This window comes from Pseudopodoces humilis, chromosome 3, assembly GCF_049639895.1.
Source record: "Pseudopodoces humilis isolate 2021_Gansu_Grassland_sample_001 chromosome 3, ASM4963989v1, whole genome shotgun sequence".
NCBI classification, from domain to species: Eukaryota; Metazoa; Chordata; class Aves; order Passeriformes; family Paridae; genus Pseudopodoces; species Pseudopodoces humilis.
The window spans coordinates 51,894,563-51,904,420 of NC_142202.1; the positions used below are offsets into that span (position 1 = coordinate 51,894,563).

A 9,858-nucleotide genomic window follows, 5' to 3' on the forward strand; every position below is an offset into this window, starting at 1 on the left:
AGTACCAGACCCTTCCTTCAGGCTTCATTTAATAAATTTCTCAAAAAGAAGCAGTTCAAATGGATGGTAAAGAAAATAATCAAATGCAATGTTAGGGAAACTGTTGGTCATGAATACTTAATACCTTTTGCTATTGTCTTCCCCATAGCAGGATTTATAATATTGCTTTTAAATTTGAACTACATTTTTGGACTTTGGTTTCTTTGTTTCTATTTTCCAAATCTTTTCTCCTGAAAGTTCATTATTATTCTGTCATTGTGTGATATTGTGTCTCCAGCTTTTTTTCCATTATTGTTCAAAATTCCTTTTAGTATTTTTCATCTACTGTGTTATATCTCTGCCAGTTTTACAATCCTAGTCACAGGGTGGATTACACAAAGGATGTCAGGGCAGATTCACCTGCACATGGTTATATTAGCAGGGATCACAGCTGATGGCACACATGGATTGTTAATGGAGAAAGTTATAAAAGCAGGGGAGAGTGAGTGGAGGGAGTGAGGGGCGGAAGGAAGGATTTTTAGCATTCAATCAGAAAGAGCAGCAATGAGATCCTCTAGCAGAGAAGAAATGAACATTCTCTTCTGAGGGTGCTCTTCTAACAAAGCAGGTGATGGTGGCTAAGGAAGGAGGGTGCCTACGGATTTGTGCAAAAGTCTCCTGCCACTTCTTACAAAAATATCTAAGCCACTTCTTGTCAGGGCCTTTGATCTTCCTCAGAACTGCTCTGCCAAAGAGTTCATTGCTCCAGAAGAGATAATTATTCTTTCCTGTGGTTACCAGGAGGTCTTGACTTCAAGAGGCAGCAAAGCTCTGCATCAGTCCTACTGAGGAAGACCACTAATGTCTGGAGTGAAATATTTTCCAGGTATTGTTGTCTTTCCTTATTTTTTGATGCTTTTACTTTCCAAGTTGCCTTTTTTCCCCATCAGTTCCCACTGCATGTTTTCCTTGTCCCAGAGATTACAGAATGAGGTCCACTGTAGCAACATATCCCTCCTGGGCTAGGTGCAGCATGTGCACAAATGCAGACAATGATTTGCAGAGTATTATAATATAATTGTCATTTGACATTAGTCAAACTGCCAAAAAATACACATCTTGGGAGTTAAAACTGTGTTCTTATAACACTGCTTCAGATCTTCTCTACAGATAGTTTCGGGATAACCCCTTCTTTTGAAACAGTTAGTGTTGGATGTGATTATGAGGACTTAATCTTCCTGACAATTATTTAAAATATCAAATAAGGACAAGGGAGGAGGGAGAGAAAAAAAGAAAATTGGAGTATTGTTTAGACTAAGAAACATTTTAGTGTTATCAAGTATTTTTACACTATCTGGTAAGTGGAAATAACTTCTTCTTTGGCTGATGCCTTTTCAGAGTATGTGTTTTATTAAAGATATCCAGTATAGCTGGATATTACAATGTCAACAAATCAGTCCCTCAGTGAGAAACACAGCTCAGAGACAATTTTTTATTGTCCCAAATAAGAGTGACAGAGCATTCTGAAATGTGAAGTCAGCTTATAAGCATTTGGCATAAAATCTAGTTACACAAAGCCTCCTTTCCCCAAAAATGAGGTGCTGGAACCCTTCAAAGTCGCAGTTCTATTTTTGGCTGACTCAGAGCAGGGATTTGAATTAATTTATCCTGCCCAGAAGAACACCTGAAAAAGCAGGCCATGAAGTCATTTTTATGCTATCCTCTTGTCCCATGAATATTTAAATAGGCTGTGCAGAATATCATGTCTCTGACAAAAAAGACTGAGGGAGAGCTACCTTTATCAAAATATTCAAGACTGCTTTATGTGCTGTGAATGGTCAGATCCCTACATCAAGAAAAGTCTTGACCTTGTTCATTTTGAAACTTTCTATGAATCCTCTGAGCACTGGGTTATTAGACAAAAATGAAAAACTAGGTTGCATTTTTTCTTATCTAAAATGTTGTTGCTTTTGCTTGTTATTTCAAATATGCCAAAATAAAATATTCTGTTTCAGACTGAACAAAATATTTTGCATGAACCCCAAGTGACTAGGTTTTCTTTTCAGCAAAAAGGAAAAATAATTATACAAACCGGAATGAAAAAAATGACCCAAAATGAAATATTTATATTTCAATCCAGCTTTCAGATAAAAGCATACATTTCTTGAATGGTTCTAATGCATAGGTCTGATTTGAAGAGCTGCTGAATATCTCCTCTCTAATTGACTTTAACCCAGGTGCCTCACTAAAAGCTGAAACACTCTGAGAAAGCTCTGAGAGTCACCTCTGGAACATTAAAAAGCTGGCGGTGCAAATGTCAGCAAGTTTAAGTAAACAAAGAGTTATGCTGATTTATAATAAAAAAGCTCAGCATAGTGCTTTTTGCTAGGTTCAAGAAAGTATTCCAAGGTTTGGTTACTTCTTGTTTTAATTTTATACTTTAAATGAAGAAGGTTAATAATTCCCAAGTGAAACCATGGCTGGTAGCATAGAGTAAAAGTAAAAAAGAAAAAAAGCATTGTGGCTTTTGCATTTCTAAACTAATTACTCAGTATTAATTCCACAGGCATCTGAGACAGGTGCTTTGCTGTGCTATTGCTATAACAGAGGAATTTGAATGTTAAATATATCTGTAAGATAAATTATACCTTCAGTTGTACTGAAAATAAAGTTTGATCGTATTGCTTTTATTCTATAATTGCACAGAAATAGAAAATAAATTATTGTGAGTGTGTCAGTGAAGTTTATTGCATATTGCTATGTCTGCTTAGGGGGACAAAAGTATCTCCCCAGGCATAACCTACTGGCCACCCTAAATTCACAACAATGATGGCACTGAAGAATATGTTAAAAATTAGTAACTAAATTGTGGATAAATTAATGTAATGAGAAAATTAATAATACTGACACAGGAGGAGATTGCAAAGATGATAAGGGGGCAGGCATAACTGCTGGGCATGACAGTAAAATTTAGTCTGTATGAAGTAGATCTTTTAGCTTTTATGCAGTCTTATATACTTTAATGAAAGGACATGCAGGTCTCTCCATGTGATACTTTGGTTACCCATTGTATACAAAGGAAGTGTTGTCTACTTACATTTAAATATGAAGAAGGGGCTGAAGAGAGGATAATGCTTTGGGATCTAGTCCTGAAAGTACTAATCTGTTTATCTAGTGAACATTTGCTTATCTGTGGAGAGTGCTGGGAGGTGCAGATACTGCTGAGAAAGATTTGGGGATTCAGGAACACAAGAGAATTGATGCTAATGAAGATGACAGTTTGAATGCCTGGCTGCTGCATAAAAGCAAAGCACAACTGCTTAAATGTCCCAGGCTAAAACCTTGTCTTACAAACTGTGTTGGACAAATATGAGACAGAACTCTGCATGTGATATGATGTTAGCATCTCCAGAAAAAGTCTGAATAATTGAATCTAAAAGATCAGAAGAGAACTCCTTTAAAGCACTCATGACTTTGTGGATGACTTTGAAATGCAATCTGTTAGGACATAAAGTTGCATAAATACTTCTAATCAAATAGAGCTTGTGTATCTCTTCCTTGATTTTTCTTAATTAACAAAGGAAAATTGAATGAAGATTTTAATAAACCCCAGACTGTCTCAGCTCTTTCCTTTATCCTAAAAAGGCAATCAAGATGGAGAAAGTGAAGATACCCTCAGTTCCTTTGTTTTCCAAATAATATTTCCTTCATTGTATCTTATTTGGTTCCAAATGTTTGAATATGGATATTTTTCCTGGTGTCCTGTGTGATAGTTTTGATTCTTTCTGCCCTCCTACTTCTAATATTAGTCTTTCTATTTTTTCCCTTCCTCTTACCTTTTCCACTCCAAAGATATTTGTTGGAACTCCTAGATACAAGAGCTATTTGGTTGCTAGCTGCAGTTTTCACTAGTGGTACCAGATAATTTTGTCAGAACCTCTCTCCAGCAGTGTAGCCTTACAGATGAGGGGTATCACCTGAGACATTTCTGGTCCTCAGACTCACTAGCTGTGAAACACGCTAAGAAAACATGGCCTGAATCCTGAGACAACCATATGACATTTTGGGTGGAGAGGCCACTGGGAAGACTACATAGCTCCATTCTATTGCTTCTCAGTTAGAAACAAAATACTTAGTTCCTGTCAGATCTCCCCTGAGGTGCTCATTACCAGGCAAAGGTAAGGATGAAAATGCTGTGCAGTTTTTCTAGAAAAATAAAAGATTATGTTCTTGACTACAAAATATTAGACCTTGTTTGAAAAAGACCCTAGGCTATTCTTAAAATAAACCCACAATCTTGGATAATGTTTCTATGGGTGATCCTATAAGCTATGTGCCCTCATCTTTTCTAGTGTAGGTAACACCAGGTTGATTTAAATTCTTTGGCTATAATTAATATATTTTTCCTTATCTCTTGTGCCTTCTGTTGCCCACATATGTACAACTGAAGCATCATTTGACCTGGGGAGTCTTCTAACAGTTAATCTGCTTTCATTAAAGCTGCACCCTCTTGGGGTTTTCTTTCTTCTGGACGAAGGTGCAAATGGAATATCTCTTTGTTTCCCTTATGTTTCTCATCACACCTTTTATTGCCATCTGTCTCGCTCTCTCCCTCCCTTCCACTTATTTTAGGAACTTCATTTTAGTTTTTCATAGGGAGGAAGGAAGGGAGGGAGGGAGGAGCGGAAGGAAGGAAGGGGCGGAAGGAAGTGGCGGAAGGTGCGGAAGGAAGGTCGGTCAATCTCTGGATTTACATTTCTGTGATTGTTTTTACTTACCACATTTTTTTCTAGATCCATATTGCTTAATACCACAATATTTTCAAGACTGTAGAAGAAGGAATCAATACTGTATTCTTTAGGAGTATTCATTTTACAGGTATGTTTCCATATTGTGGAAATTCTGCATTTCTGTGTACTTCTCAAGGTTAACTCTAAAACTGTGGAACTTGGAAATGTCTTCAAAAATCAGACAAGACTTGGAAATAATTTTGTGGTCTGTGTTCATTGCCCAGATACATCTTGATTATATCTAAGAATGATAGGCCAAGTTATAGAACACCCTTACAATTTTTTTGTTTTTCTGCTCCCCATGTAATTTCTTCGGCAGTCCTGGTTTACTCAACATACAGAGGATTACAGCATTCTCTGCTGGGGATTGCTGAGAACATTTAGTCATTACCAGAGAAACCACATTCAATCTATTCATAACAAAGATGACACTGTTACTGCTTTCTGTGCTTTTTCTAGAATTCCTAGCCTTATTTGCACTTTTGGTGATCTGTGTAAAACGGTTGTTTTAGTCCAGTCGTTCTTTCCCATTTCCACTAGCCTTTCCCCTTCTCTTTTAGAGTCTGTAAAAGAACCTGCTTTCAAAAATAAAATCACTGCACTGGTTTGTAGGACATGAGTTTTCTGGTGCCAACCAGGCATAACACTACTTTTGAGTATGTTACTATTGCAGTATTGTTTATTTTGGATTTATGGCTGCTTCCTCACTGAAAACTTCAAAAGGTCAGTTTTATCTTAGTAAGAAGCAGGGAAACTTTTGAAATCTCAGTCTGGAAAAAAATTTTCTTGCCCATTTCTTATTTTTACATAAAATTTCTCCAACTCTTAAGATTTTGGAATCAACTAATCTGGGATCAAAAGCGCAAATAACTCACTGACACAGCTATCTCTTCTACTAAAATTACCAGATGTGAACCTGAAACCAGTGCATGGAGACCCTAAATTAATGTCAGAAAGAAAAAAGTCCTGTTGACAAATCTGCATTATCCTCTTGTCACCTTGACTTCCTCAGAGGTCAGGTGATTAATCACATTAAATTCAGGACCCCACCAAAACATAAGGAAAAGCCTCAAATCATCATTATAATGGCTGAAAAAATTATATTTGAGCAGCTAAAACAAGAAATATGCAGAAAAAAACTGCATACATGGCAAATCATTTGGTATGACAGTATACATGTAACAAAATCATTATGTTTATATGTAGATTACAATGGCACAGAAAGAAATAAATTACCTCTATTTTCTGTAGAATTTATATACATAATACCAAGAGTAAAATTCAAAGAAACACTTAACAAAGACATTTCTCTTTAGGTTGGGAACTTTACTTATTTTACAGAAGTTCAGAAATGAAGTTTAAAAAAAATCAGACATCTTTATGTGGGAAGCTGTGCTTCAGCTTAATCCAGGTATGATTATGATTGTAACATTTTGTCATCATCTGAATAAGGGGAAAGCATATTGGCTACTGGAAGCATTTCCTCTAATCTTTTGCCCTTGGAAGTCCCTGACTCCTCTAATTTCTGCTTAGGCTAACTAAAGCTAATATATCAAAGATGCTTATAATAGTGACTCATAGAGCAATCTGCTGCTCATATTCATTACTTATTCTAATAGCTGTCTTCTATTATAGTAAGTATTATACCTAGGCATATGGAGACTGCTGACCAAGAAAAACAAATATAATCATCCATACAAAATGTTGGTATAGACTGCTGAGGTATGAATTCAATGCAGAATTAATTTTCCCATAATTTCAGAGAAAAAAATCAGTCCTTTCACTTGCGGGTGAAGAAGGGAGAGTCAGATAGAAACTAGCAGTAGAAAAGTGGATCCTGTCTAGTTTCTGCATAAGTATTTCATATTTGTACTAAATGAACATGGAGAAGAGTGAATACCTTCACTCGCTGTTCTTTACCAGTAAAAATTGTTTTCAACAGTTTCAGCCCCTTGACACCAGTGAGGAATCCTGTTGCAAGGAAGATTTACCCCCAGTGGAAGAGGATCATGTCAGGGAACACTTAAACAGAGTCCACAGGACCTAGCAGGATGCACTCATGAGACCTGAGGAAGCTGGCCACTGTCATTTGCAAGATTAAATTCAGTTATCTTTGAAAGGTTGGAAGAGCTACAGACTGGTCAGCATCAGCTGAGACTAGCTCAGCTGCTCAGAGCATGGTGCTGATAACACCAGGGTTATGGGCTTCCATCCCTATGTGGGCCATTCCCTTCAGAGCTGAACTTGATCCTAGTGGGTCCCTTCCAACTCAGAATGTTTTCTCTGTGATCTTAGTCCCTGGGAAGGTTAGAGTGGAAATCTTCCTGGAAGCCATTTCTAAATGTATAAAAGTCAAAAAGGAAATTTGGATTAGTCAGCATGAGTTTATTAAATTTTATGCTTAACAAATGCAACAGCTTTCTATTGTATAGTGACCAGGTCTGTAGGCAAGGGCTGACATGTAGCTGACATCGTTTATTTTGATTTTATTGAGGCTTTCAGCATTGTCCTCTATAACGTTCTTACAAACAAAAAGACAAAGTAAAGAGTAGAAAAATGGACAGAGATGGACTGAATTAGACAAGAAAAACAAAGCCAAATACCAAAGTATGCAAGACAGCAAAGCAGGCCTTGAAACAAGGAAACTATTACTGAACTGTCAGGCTCAAAGGCCGTCAATCAACAGAACAAAGTCCAGCTGGACACCACTCACTAGAGGTGTAGCCCAGGGGTTTGTAGCACAGGAATTCTGTCTGAGTGGACACTAAGCTGCCCAAGAGACACCAATGTACCCTTGCATCAAAATTCGACAGACTCTGGTTTCATTAAGAGAAATCTTTCCAGTAGGATGAAGGAAATTGATTCCTCTTCACTTTGCCTGGATGAGACTTATCTGGAGTGCTAGGCCCAGTTTTGAGCTTCCTAGAGAAAGAAAGACATGGTGTGAGTCCAGGAAAAGGTTACAAAAATGTAGATATTGGAGATTCTGTCACAAAACAGAACAGAGAGATGGCTCTGTTCAGCCTGAAGTTGAAAAGACTCAGGGGGATTATGTCAATGTAAAAAAATACCTGACCAGAAGAGGATGAGACTATTAGTGGTGCCCTGTGCCAAGAAAAGAGGCAATAGCCACTAATAGAAATAAAGTTACTTCCCTTTAAACATTAGAAAAATGTATTCTGTAAATCAAATTAGAATATGTTTACTGAAAATGAGGTCATATTCAGGTTTTCCAGAGAGGTTTTAAATCCTGCATCCTTAGAGATATTAAAACCTCACCTAACATGGGCCTGATGAACATTTGAAAAGAGGATTGGCCCAGATAATCTTGAGACCTTCCTTCCTGTCACAGTTGTTTTGTGATACAAGAACAATATCCATCTTAAAAACAGGACCCTGAGTCTTGTTAGGTCTTGTATGGGCATATACATAAGGCTTTGATCCCAGCTAGAAAAACAGTTAAAATCTAAATTTTATTCAGTGCTAATTTTAAAAAGGATATTTTCTCGGGAGATGTTTAGAATGTAGTACAAATAGTTTGAAGTTTCTGGGATCAGATTAGCAAAATTGTACAGGAATTCCATAGAAAAAATGCAGCAGATAATGGTCTGTGGTGTTTTTCTGCTTCCTAGTTTGATGTTAGACACCGCCTTAGAACTTTATCACATGTTAAGAGACCTTTGTCTTCTGTTTCTTTAAGCCAACAATGCCAGCTTTCAGAACTGTTGAATCTGAGACTATCTTCTTCTTCTACAGTGTCCTTCACCACTTCCCAAGATTTAGTAAGCTTTACTTAATAAACTTCCACTGCATAGAAAGGCTTTTACCACTCATTTATGTGCCATGCATATTTCTCCCTGCCTTTTTATTTTTTTTTTTTTTTTGCTTTCCCTGAATGATTATATTTCTTTTATATAAAAAGCATAATATATAATCCAGTCTGTTTCCCCTTTCCTTTCCTTCACACACACACAAAGTCTTCCTTTTTGAGTATTTGAAAGCAAAAAGTAATGTATTCATCTGAACAGCTGGGTAACTTTCATGCTACATGCAAATCAGTTTAAAAAGTAACAAACCTCAGGAAAATGCAACAAAAACCTACAATAGCTCAAATTGTAGTTCCGATACAAATCTCTCACTGTTCAGAAAATTGTGTTCATTGTCTTCTATTTTTAGAAAATTCATTACAAGAATTTAAAAAAGATGTACTCTTCTGCATTGTAGCATATTCAGGAATTCCATTTTTATCCTGTAACTCTATTCATTTGGGAACATGCAGTGAACCAGCAGGACGAGGCTCATTTCAGAAACATGGCAAAGTAGGACAGTGTCCTACCAATGACAAAGAAAAAAATAAATAAATTTAAAGAGGCATACTTCCAGTTTTCTATTGACTTGTGTTCTTGTTTTTATAATACTGTAAAATATATCATTTTTAAATGAGCCCTGGCTAGCAAAATTAAACTGAACATACAAACACTGCATTTTAATGCACAAAGTTTGTTTCTCATGTGGAAATACACATGGAGTATGGACTTTCTCCTTGGAAAACAAACAAAAGGAAATAAATATTACATATACAGCAGTTTGGAATGATGGATTTAAATTTGTTCTCATTATAGTATTGAAAATGTTGCAATTTCCCTGAGTTAATGCCAGTGTAATTTGAATATGAATTACAATCATGGCAGGTCAAAAAAACGAGGCTAATCTGCCAGACATTGCTATTAAGTAAAGATTTTACTGGGCCCAATTAATTACTCTCAAAAATATTTGTATTTTCTAAATAAATCCAGACACTAGGAAATGCTAAGCATTTTTTCTTTTTTTTTCCTTTCCATTCTTTTCTTTTTTTTTTTTTTTTTTTTAGAAAGACATTTTTGCATCCTCCTCTTTTTTTCCGAAAGTAGCATAAGAATTCTGAAGGGGAAATCAGGATAATCAGGTCTAAGTGTTCACAGTCCAAACATATACCCAGGAGTGCAAATTACCTGCTGAGATTTTTCTAATTATTAACCCTTTCAAGTGTGACACTTCTCATAAATGTAGCTCTGTTCTTCTAGCCAGACTTAAAAAAATCAGCACCTAT

The 9,858-nt window shown here is 36.4% G+C and overlaps 1 long non-coding RNA gene across 1 annotated transcript; it reads left to right on the forward strand.

Moving 5' to 3' along the window:
* Positions 1–501: 501 nt before the first annotated feature.
* On the forward strand, positions 502–9,145 carry LOC148184646 (uncharacterized). Its single transcript, XR_015772194.1, has 5 exons — positions 502–607; positions 781–865; positions 4,773–4,857; positions 6,086–6,180; positions 6,712–9,145. It is a non-coding gene; the product is annotated as an uncharacterized LOC148184646 (long non-coding RNA).
* The last annotated feature ends 713 nt before the right edge of the window (positions 9,146–9,858 follow it).